Genomic DNA, 11028 nt, shown 5'->3' with positions numbered 1-11028 from the left:
AATATTTAATATTGTGCATTTTAAGTGTACTGCACATCTAATGCATTATTTTTTTTTAAAGGGAATCAGTGTTCTCATCCCTGTTAAAAAAAAAAGTATTTTATGAAAATATTAAACAATGTTTTATAGCTATTGTGTGCTCTTTCTATAAATGATTGTTGAAAAACAAAAACACTTTATATAAAAAATGTCCAAAATCATTGAACACAGAATAAAACTAATGTTTATAGCAGGTGTCACCAACCTTTCTAAAGCTGTGAGCTACTTCAAAGCTGGTGATTATTCCAAAGGGTTACCAGTTTAAAAAGCAGCACATTTTCACTTTAAGTTTTAATTTAATTCATGCAGTTGTTTCCAACAGAAACTCATCATGTTCCTATTTTACTAACCACTAATTACTTTAAATGATAAAATGTGAAACATGTTTGTACAATTTAACCTTTAATGTAATATTTTTCAAAAACATATCACAACCCATATCTCAAATCTGTGACACATAAAACATTTGTCACAATGTTTCAACAAAAAAAACCTAACTTATGAAGTGCAGCAGTATGTAACTCTACTATGGCACTGACAACATCTGTCATTTGCAGTTATTTTTGAGATTGAAGCCTGGCAAGTAAATCAGTTTCTAGATGGAGCTCATTGGTGACAAGACTTCCGGTACAGTCCTGAGGGTACCTCACATGGTCCATGCAGGCTCCTTGGTGCCTGCAGGCACCGTGTTGGTGACCCCTGCTTTATAGCAATTCATTGAGTTTCTCTCTCAGACACATATACAAATCCAGAGCCTGATAAATCTCAGATGGTATGGATAAGTTGAGCTCTGCCATCAGGATGTTGGCCAATTCAAATATATCAGCATCACAAGGTACTGACTGACGAAACACACATCTGCTTTTGCACAGTTGCAGATCATCATTGTCAACTGGAGTGAGATAGACTTGTGTCCCATACAGTTCCGGCAGTGAATACATCACATTGGGCTGACCACTGGGAACATTCAGATTTGCGGACGGTCTGATGTTGTGTGCATTCCAAACATGGGCAGTGTCATCCAACTCGTCCTGAAAAAAAAAGCAATTGTTAATCACAGAATCAAATTTCTACACCCATTATACAATAATAAATGATTAGCGGGTTAATCTTTACAACAGGGGTTTACTGCACATTGTACTTTTGCTCACAGTGTTATCAATTTAGTCTCCTGGGGCACCAGTGCTGCATTTTATACATGTATTTTTTCTTTTTACTTAACAAGTTCAGAACTACATCAAATTAAAATGTTAACCTTTACTTCAGTTTTAAAAGAATTATGGAAATGCACAATTCTTAAATCAGAAACGTAGTTTCGTTTATTTTAATTTACGCAATATGAATGGTGACTGAAGACCTTCAATCTGTATAACATATATACATTGCCACAAATTACACATTAAACGATGTAAGACTACCCATGGTTACAGATTTTTTTTTAAATTCATTTTGTTTTCATTATTATTATATATTATTCCTCAACAGGATAGGTAAAATTCAGAGACAAATTTCACTGCAGGAATCCAAACGTTTTTGGGTTGTGATCCCATTTTAATATCACAAATTATTATTTTCTGACTAGAATTTTCTGCATTTTATTTGAACTAGATTTATATTTGAGAAAGTGAAAGTATAGAATACAGTTATTTAAGATTGTTTTGTGTGTGGTGTTATAATTTGGAAAAGAATAATAATTAAAACATTTTAAAAAATACATTTTTATTCAACATTATTTTTTATTATAAATTAGACATTTTAGGGGACCCCAAAGGAGGTCACGACCCCAACGTGGAAAAGCTCTGCATTACATTCTTATATTTTTAAGTGTGCAGCAGTAGGGGGTACATGACTTCAGGTTAAATGTCTGAAGGGGTACGGGACTATTTGGGAACCACTGGGTCAGGTTATAACCCTATATCTCAACAATTCATAAATATGTTGCATATTCGTAACAAGCAGAAGTATGTAGCGTCTTAGTCACGTGACGTAAACTAGCCAATAAGAGGCGCTACGTACGGCTAGAATGTCAGTATATTGATACGGCTACGTACGGATAGCCACTGCCAACATAAAAACAGGGTTACATTTCTAACAATAGTTAATTCACTCACCTGTATTAAACCCATAAAGCAAAACTGCAGAAGGTTTTTGTCCAGAAAACCACCATCGAAAGATCCGTTATCTCGAAGATCACCGAACAATGACATCCAAAATTCCACACACTGCTTTCTAAAAAATCCCCACCAGTACTCTATTCTTTGGTTGGCAGTACTGGCTCCTGCCAAGTAGCTGTCAAGTGTGCTTCCTGCTGGAGTCGGGACCAAGAACCGCTGAAATCCTCTAACATAACAATTCTCTGTCCCAAGATCGCCTCTCATGACTCTAGGACACCCTCCAAGACCTTGTACAGCTTCCACGTAATACCCCCCAATCAGTTTTGGGTCACTGTTAGTTGTATATACATTAAGCCAAATCATTTTTCTCGAAAATCCATCAATGCAACCATTGATACAAAATCCATACGGCTTCAACTTGTCGTAAGAGTCAATATGCCAGATAAAGTTGGGTCCTCTGGAAAAGTAGTTTCTTCTCCGAAGTCTCCTGGCTTTCCTTCTGGAGACACCGTTTGGATCCAATTCCCTGAGTATAATGCGCACGTCTTCCTTTCTCACGCGTAGACCATTTTCTCGGCACTTGGCGTACATCCACCGATATCCGTGAAGCTGTCCAGAACCGTTTAGTTGTGTGCTTATGAAGTCAACCAGAACCGCCAGGTCGGAGCATTCCTTGCGTCTTGAGTGCCCCCTTTTCCGCAAAACTCTCTTCAGATGTTTTTCACTAATATTAATATCATGTCTGTTGGCCAGCACTACTCTTAAATATCTGTACTTTAAACCCAAATCGAAATAAAAGTCAATTAAACGCCCCCATTCATATTCCATTTTGTGTGCGGAAGATGATAGCGACGCTGTTGACCCGGAAGTGCTCTCGTCCTCTAAGCCAGATATGAATTATTTTGCAATTATTATTGCGTTTTTTCGCAATTATTATTGCGTTTTATCGCAAAACTATTGCGTTTTATAGCAAAACTATTGCGTTATTTTGCAATAGTTATTGCGTTTTATTGCAAATTATTGCGAAATAACGCAATAATTATTTTCCTCATGATGTCCCCTGGCGGGCTCCGTACAATGCTGAGGTGTACAAGCAAAAAAAAAAAAAGAAAAATGGTTGTGACCCTAAAATATATATTTTTTCATATATGTATTTTTAAAGGTGGATTTGGCTTTGTTAAAGATGTTAAAATGAAAAAATATTTATGTCAAAAGTGGGATTCGAAAACACACAGGAGAAGGACGAATCCTTGAGTCAGGCACCTTTGACCACTCGGCCATCCTGAGGCAGTGAAAACACAGGCACATTACGCTTATGAAGAAAAGGTCCGGCAACGTTCCCATAGTCCAGTGGGCTATGGCTACGTTAAACGTATCTATAGACTCTCTAAAAAAAGATTAGCTTCAAAGTCACTGACAGGATTTTTCAGAAAAAAGCCTTTTTTCTCAGCTTTTTGCTCTGAAATTTGTGTGAAACTTGCTTCTATTCAACTGCTTATTACGGAAGAACGAAAGAAGCTAAAAACAATATTTTTTTTTCGTAAAAAAGGAGAGACTAATCTTTCAGAATCAGGTTTCAGATTTCAGATTGTCAGTGTACAAAATATTCTCTGGGTCCTTAAAAATCAGTCAAAATACTCTAAAATGGTTGGCAGTGAGGTGGGTAGCCGTTGTGGAAATGGATGGCAGTTAATGAGTTAATGGAAACGTATCAGCTCCATTGCTTTTACACAGCAGATACGCAACGGTTATATGCGTCCAGTGGAAATTGAGAGTAAGCCCTCTTCTTTAGCCAGCCTGCCTTGTATAAGTCTCCAATGCAAGCCCTTCAAGAGCGAACTGGAATGCCAGAGAGTGTTGAGTGACATGTGGAGGTCATTTACATCTGCTATATTTACGGATTCTGTAACTTGATCTGTGGCATTCTCTATGGCTGTGCTCATACTATCCTCTGCTCTCTGAGGCCACAGTGTTCAGTACTCTCCTCTATCAGTCTTTTGGCCTGGGTGGCTCAGAACAACAAGGGTGAGTCTTCTAAAAATATTGTAAAAAAAAAAAAAAAGAAGCAGTTTAACCTTTTAACTTTTCTGCTTTTTTATTATCTCCACCTGTCTTGTCATTGATAGACTCAGAGTAATTTGCTCATCTGTAGGAATTGTCTTGATAATTATGCTAGGATATTTCAGAAAGTTCTAGATGTATGATGAGATGGAAAGACAAGTATTTATTGTGCAGTTGTTGGAGGTTGTACATGGTGCTGTAGGCAAAAGTCTTGATACCAATGTCTAAAACAAGTGCTGTGAACTTTTATTTGGATGCCTTTACATGATGATGTCAGTGAATCATGATTCTGTTCTTATGACATACATCATGAAATTTTACTTAGATTTCCTTTTTTTAAAAAATGGAGGCGAACTGATCCTCCAGTGATTCAGCTTACAGTCATCAGTAAAGAGAATAACTTTGTTCCAAGTGGTCGGTGACAATAAAGAGATTGTATAGATGCCTGTTATTGCTCAGCACAGTTAGAAGCTTATAGATGGAGGTAAAAAAAAATGCAAATAACTTGTTGAATAATGTACTATTTGATTCAAGTTTTGATCAAAATGTTTAATTCACATGTTTTATGTTTTAACACTTTTTGTATGTTTTTATACTTGAAGAATTGAATTTTGACATTCTTGTGGCATCATTATTTGATAGTGCTTCATTCCGTGTAGATAAAGAGAAACTAAACCCCTGCTTTCTGCTGACCTGCCATTTGGGGGGAAATAAAATAAAATGCCTTATATGCCTTATAAATTGCTCACAAGTTTGTTGTCAACAATTTATTATTCTCTGGAGCAGAGTGCTGTTCACAGCAGTTCCGCTACAGAGCTTTCGTGGCTTGCGCCACCGCCCTCCCGCCCCTCAGCCCTCACACACACACAGACGGCGGTGCTCAAGTGCTAGAGTTTGGATCGCCCCCAAAAAATCCAGCCCGACCCGACCCAAGCCCGTGGGCATAAAGCCCAACCCGACCCGAGCCCGACCCATTAACTTAAATTGTAGGCCTGAGCCCGAAGCAAATCCAACGTAAATTATTATTTTATTGAACATATTGCAACCGGTAGATTAGTATCACGGTGCCTCGGGGAGAGAGGAGGGGTGCGCACACACTCACTCATCATAATATTGTGAATGTGAATGCTGAACAACTAAACACTACTAGCAGAAATCACTTTAGAAATGATACCACAATAATATAGAAGTGTTTTGTGTTTATTAAAAAATATTATTAATGTAATAGAGATTTAAAAAAAAAAAAAAGGTGAAAAAAAAAAAAAAAAAAAAAAAAAGTTAAAAATGACCGAGTTCAGGCCGGGCTTGGGCCAAGAATCTAAACTCTTGTGCTCGTCACAGTCTACCTGAAGCAGTTATTGCAGCCTTTTTAAATGTGTCAAGTGTTGATGTATTCAAATGTGTTTGTAAGGAATCTGTTTATACTTTAAGTTGGGAATTGTTTTATCTATTTATTTAGTTTTTATTTATCGTGATGTTTATCGTTACATTGATAAATACCAGAAATTATTGGGATAATTGTCTATATCGCCCATTCCTAGTTTATATTATTCAAATTACACATATTCAGATGAAAAGACAGACTACCTGGGTGTCCAGCGGGCGGAATTTGCACTCCACTTGGGAATGATGCACATATCCGAGCACTTTTGAAAACAGTTTTGAGAAACAGTATCAAAGCAGCTTCTATACTCCTTCTACCAAGCTTTTAACTCATGATTGTTATGTATTTTCTGTATTACCTTTATTGTTAGTTCATTTTTTGACTTGTGTAGTTGTTTTAACAACTGCAAAGTGTCTGAGTTTTTGAAAAGCGCTTATAAGTAAAATGTTTTATTATTATTGATGGGACAAGCGAGATTACCGAGTGTGAAAAGGTCAGTATGAGTTCTCACGTTGAAAAGGTACATTTACAAGGTACACCATTCACTAACTAGGTCCATGATTATTTTTGTGAAGCTATTATTTTAATAAAATTTACAAATTTGAAGGAAGTGTACAAGATGGACAGGCCGATAAGTGAAATAGCACTAATCAGCTGATTGGTCACTATTTGAAAAGTCAAGGAAAACCTGAATTTTCAGCTTTGAGCTTATGCGCAATAACTGAACAAGAGCGAGATTATCGAGAATATGATAAGGCTTATTGTAGGGTCTGTCACTTGGTACCAGCGACAAATGCTGGCTTTTAGCAGTATTGCAGGAGTTACAAGTTTAAAAGTTACAGATCGCATTCACCAAATAGAGTTTAATGACACACTCATACGGAAGTTAATACAGACACACAGAATGGATTACATACAGACAACTCTGTTTACAAATCCTAATTCTACACATACAGATTGAAACACACACACGGATCAAAATGCAGACACACGGATTGTATTACGTACAAACAAATGGTTTTACACATCGCACTTCTACACACACGGTTTGAAACATGCACACTAAGATCAAGTTACAGACACACACAAATGGTTTTGTTACAATAATGGCAAAACAACGCAAAGCAGCACACAACATTTGTAATGATGTGAGCGCACCATCTGCGCATACCTGTCAAGTTTTGGAATTGAAAATAAGGGAAATTTTCTGGCGCCCACTACGAGCCATCCCACCCGCCCAACCAAGCTCCAGTATCCCTTATATCTTAAAAGAGGTCTACAAAAAACTAAATTATCCACTTGTCAACCACTTACTAAATACAATTATGTGATTAGAATCTGGTAGGTCGACCTTTATTAACATTGAAATGACTAGTACAGTGACGGAAGTATGCATTCATGTGGGAGCATAAGGGGTATATTTGCGGGTGCAATTTTCCTGGTTTAATTCTATGGGACATGTGCATGACTTCATCATCACTTTTGTATTTTTTTGTTTAGTGTATTTTTCTGTAACGTATGTTTTTTGGAGTCATGTGTATTTGTGTATCTTTCTGTTGCGTTTTTGTGCATTTTTTGTATAATTATTGTTTTGTTGCCATTGTAGTGTGATTCTGGAGACATTTAGTTTTATGTATTTTTAGTATAAATATTTAGTTTTGTGTTTTTGAGCCATTTTCATATTTGTGTTGTATTTTTCCGTAATGTATGTTTTTTGAAGTCATCATTACATGTATTTTTTTTGTTATCTTTCTGTTGTCTTTTTGTGCATTTTTTGTATATTTATTGTTTTTTTTGTTGCCATTGTAGTGTGATTCTGGAGTAACTTTGGGTATTTTTGTTTGGTTTTTTTTTGTGTAGTTTTGTGCATTTCTGTTGTCATTTTAGTGTATTTTTTGTATAAGTATTTAGTTTAGTGTATTTGGAAGTCATTTTCATATTTTTGTTGTCGTTTGGTGTATTTTTCTGTAATATATGTGTAGCTTTTAACACAGCAGCCATTGCCGTCAATCACTTCCGGGTGAGGTCCGTCCGGTCTAAATAGCGTACGGTCAAACTAACGTTTTGAAACGACATCATCTCCAAATAAGAAAAGGGGTTTATTTTCAGGTGCAAAATAAAACAGCATGTGCGATTTCCCTGGTTTGGTGCTACAATCACTATGGAGTTTGGTTATCAAACATTTTACGGAACAGACACACACACACAGTATTTATTTATTTAAATATACATACAACAAAAATAATATAAAAGTGAGTTAAAAAAACAACAAACACATTAATCATGTTCATGTCCCATGGAATTAAACCAGGGAAATCGCACACGCTGTTTTATTTTGCACCCGAAAATAAACCCCTTTATAACACTACAGAATACAGAGTATGTACACCTCTTTGTACATCCAACCTTCAAACACATACTCATGTGGCCATAATTAACTTTACTTAAGCTCCCACATGAATGCATACTTCCGACGGGCACTGTACTAGTTACAGAAAAATACAACAAAAATATGAAAATGACTCAAATACACACAACTAAATATTTATACAAAAAAAATACACAAAAGACAACAAAAAACTACACTAAAAAAGATACAAAATGATTCCAGAATCACACTACATAAGGCAATAAAAAACTAAACAATATTTATACAGGAAGTACACAAAACGACAACAGAAATGCACAAAAATATACAAAAAGGCTCCAAAAACACACAAAATGATTCCAAAAAACATATTTAACACCCCAAATGACAACAAAAACATGAAAATGACTCAAAATACACTAAACTAAATACTTATACAAAAAATACACTAAAATGACAGAAATGCATGAAAATACACCAAAAAAAAAACAAACTAAAATATACAAATTGATTCCAGAATCACTATAATGGCAACAAAAAACAATAATTATTCAAAAAATGCACAAAAAGACAATAGAAAGATACAAAAATACACATAATGACTCCAAAAACATACATTACAGAAAAATACATCAAACAAAAAAATTTAAAAATGAGTATAAAAAAACAACAAACACATTTATCATGCGCATGTCCCATAAAATTAAACCAAAGAAATCGCACATGCTATTTTACTTTGCACCCGCAAAGTTTTGCGCACATTTGTTGTTTTTCTGATTGGCGCTACAATGTCTATGGAGTTTTGATATCACCGTCTCAAACATTTCACGGGAACACACACACAAGGTATTTATTTATTTATAATCAAAATATACTAAATGAGTAAAATAAAACACAAAAAATGCACAAAAAGACAACTGAAAGATAAAAAAAAATACACGACTCCAAAAAATATACATTACAATAAGTAAAATAAAACACAAAAAGACAACTGAAAGATAAAAAAAAATGCACGACTCCAAAAAATATACATTATAGAAAAATACAACAAAAATATGAATATTACTCAAATAAAAATATACCAAATGAGTAAAATAAAACAAAAAACTAAACAATATTTATACAAAAAGTACAGAAAATGATTCCAGAATCACTCTATAATGGCAACCAAAAACAGTTATACAAAAAATGCACAAAATGACAACTGAAAGATAAAAAAAAATACACATTACTCCAAAAAACATACACTACAGACAAATACAACAAAAATATGAAAATGACTCAAAATACACAAAACTAAATATTTATACAAAAAATACACAAAATAACAGAAATAAACAATATGACTCCAGAATCACACAATGGCAACAAAGAACTATAATTATGCAAAAAATGCACAAAAACACAACAGAAAGATACACAAATACACATAATGACTCCAAAAACAATCATTACAGAAAGATACAACAACAACAAACACATTTATCATGTTCATGTCCCATAGAATTAAACCAGGGAAATCGCACTCGCTGTTTTATTTTGCACCCCAAATGAACCCCTTTATAACACTACAGAGTACAGAGTATGTACACCTCTTTGTACATCCAACCTTCAAACACATACTCATTTGGACATAATTAACTCTATTCAAGCTCCCACATGAATACATACTTCCGAGGGGAACTGTACTAGTGTATATATATATAAAATATGTAAACTCTGTCAACAATTAAAAGATTATCTTTGAGACTCACCTCCCAAGAGGAAAGCTTCGTTGATTGGTTTAAAGTTGTCAGCATCTCAGCTGGCTGCTTTTGGGTGTGTCTGGGGTGTGTGTTTATGTGAGACAAAGACATACAGGAGGGATGATTCCTAGATTTACACATAAACCATAATAATGAGTTCAGCATATTCAAATGACGTTTTCAACATCATATCTTGAAATATCATGTATTACGAAAGAGTTTGATAACAAACACGACTGGAAAATAGCCTCGTATTACTTTAGGAACCGGTTAATGAATTTTACTTGTAATTACTCATAAACATAAATGTCAAAAATCATGTTATGCCTCTTCTTTAAACTAACTTTTGTGATGTTTTCTGGTATTTTAAGCACTTTTTAAATGATGAAACATTTAAAATAGCATTCTGTGGGTATAAAATTATCTGAAAAGAGTGGAATAGGACAGGCAATATTTGCACTTTCAATTTCTGCAGAAACCATTCCAATAATGTTTTCATTTGTGACTTTTCAAACATAATACAATTTAATTGTTCTCCCTTCTTCACTGGGACACATCTCAGAGAAGGGGCCTGGAAAGTGTCCTTCTGTGACATTTCAGACTTTACATCCTTTAGCACTTTATTGAAAGGAGTGTATTTGTGGCGCTTGTGATTGGCTGATTTTTCATGCTGACTTACGTCGTTCCTTCCGCTGCGGTAGACGGTAGACAGTTACTTATCTCAGTTACTCTTACAGAATGTGTAACTGTGTCCCATCTGCTGCTCTTTAGGAAGGTAAACTCTGTCAACAAATTTTTTACAACAAATTTACACAGGTTCTTTGTTTTTTTTTGCTGGAATGTCTTCATTCATCCATCTCTTTTCGGTTTGTTGCCGCTGTCGGCACTAATCTCGCGGCAACTGCCACTCAGGCCATTTCAGGTGACAGTTCTCGCGAGGCTAGTGACGGCGTTCAGTTTAGTAAGGCATCTTTTAATTATTATTACATTAAAATACGGGATATTTATGGGAAAATACTAATACGGGATGATGGCGGGAAAGAGAAGTAAAATACGTGATTTTCATGGCCAAAATGGAATACTTGACAGGTATGGGTCTGCGGTATGTGATGTTACAAATGTGTGGTCCGAGAAGAGTGTCAAGGTGAATTAAAGTGTTCCATGAGAAGCGGTTTTCAGGTGCGCGAAGCCTGGTAGAAACTCATGGTTTCTTAGAATAAAACCTGCCAGCGAGCTGTTAACGTGGTGACATACTCAGAGTATAAATTACCTCGCTTTTAAGAATTGGAAACTTGAAGAAAAAATAAAGAAACTTAC

General features: G+C 35.2%; 1 protein-coding gene across 1 annotated transcript in view; it reads left to right on the top strand.

The window, feature by feature from the left end:
- Positions 1–3964: 3964 nt before the first annotated feature.
- The window catches only part of usp2a (ubiquitin specific peptidase 2a), a 133263-nt gene continuing 126199 nt past the window's right edge, over positions 3965–11028 (top strand). Inside the window, exon 1 of the mRNA XM_028463776.1 lies at positions 3965–4178. The gene's annotated coding sequence lies outside the window, so the exon portion shown is untranslated. The remainder of the gene's footprint in view (positions 4179–11028) is intronic.

Source organism: Gouania willdenowi, chromosome 13 (assembly GCF_900634775.1).
Source record: "Gouania willdenowi chromosome 13, fGouWil2.1, whole genome shotgun sequence".
NCBI classification, from domain to species: Eukaryota; Metazoa; Chordata; class Actinopteri; order Blenniiformes; family Gobiesocidae; genus Gouania; species Gouania willdenowi.
This window is presented reverse-complemented; position numbering and strand designations above follow the sequence as displayed.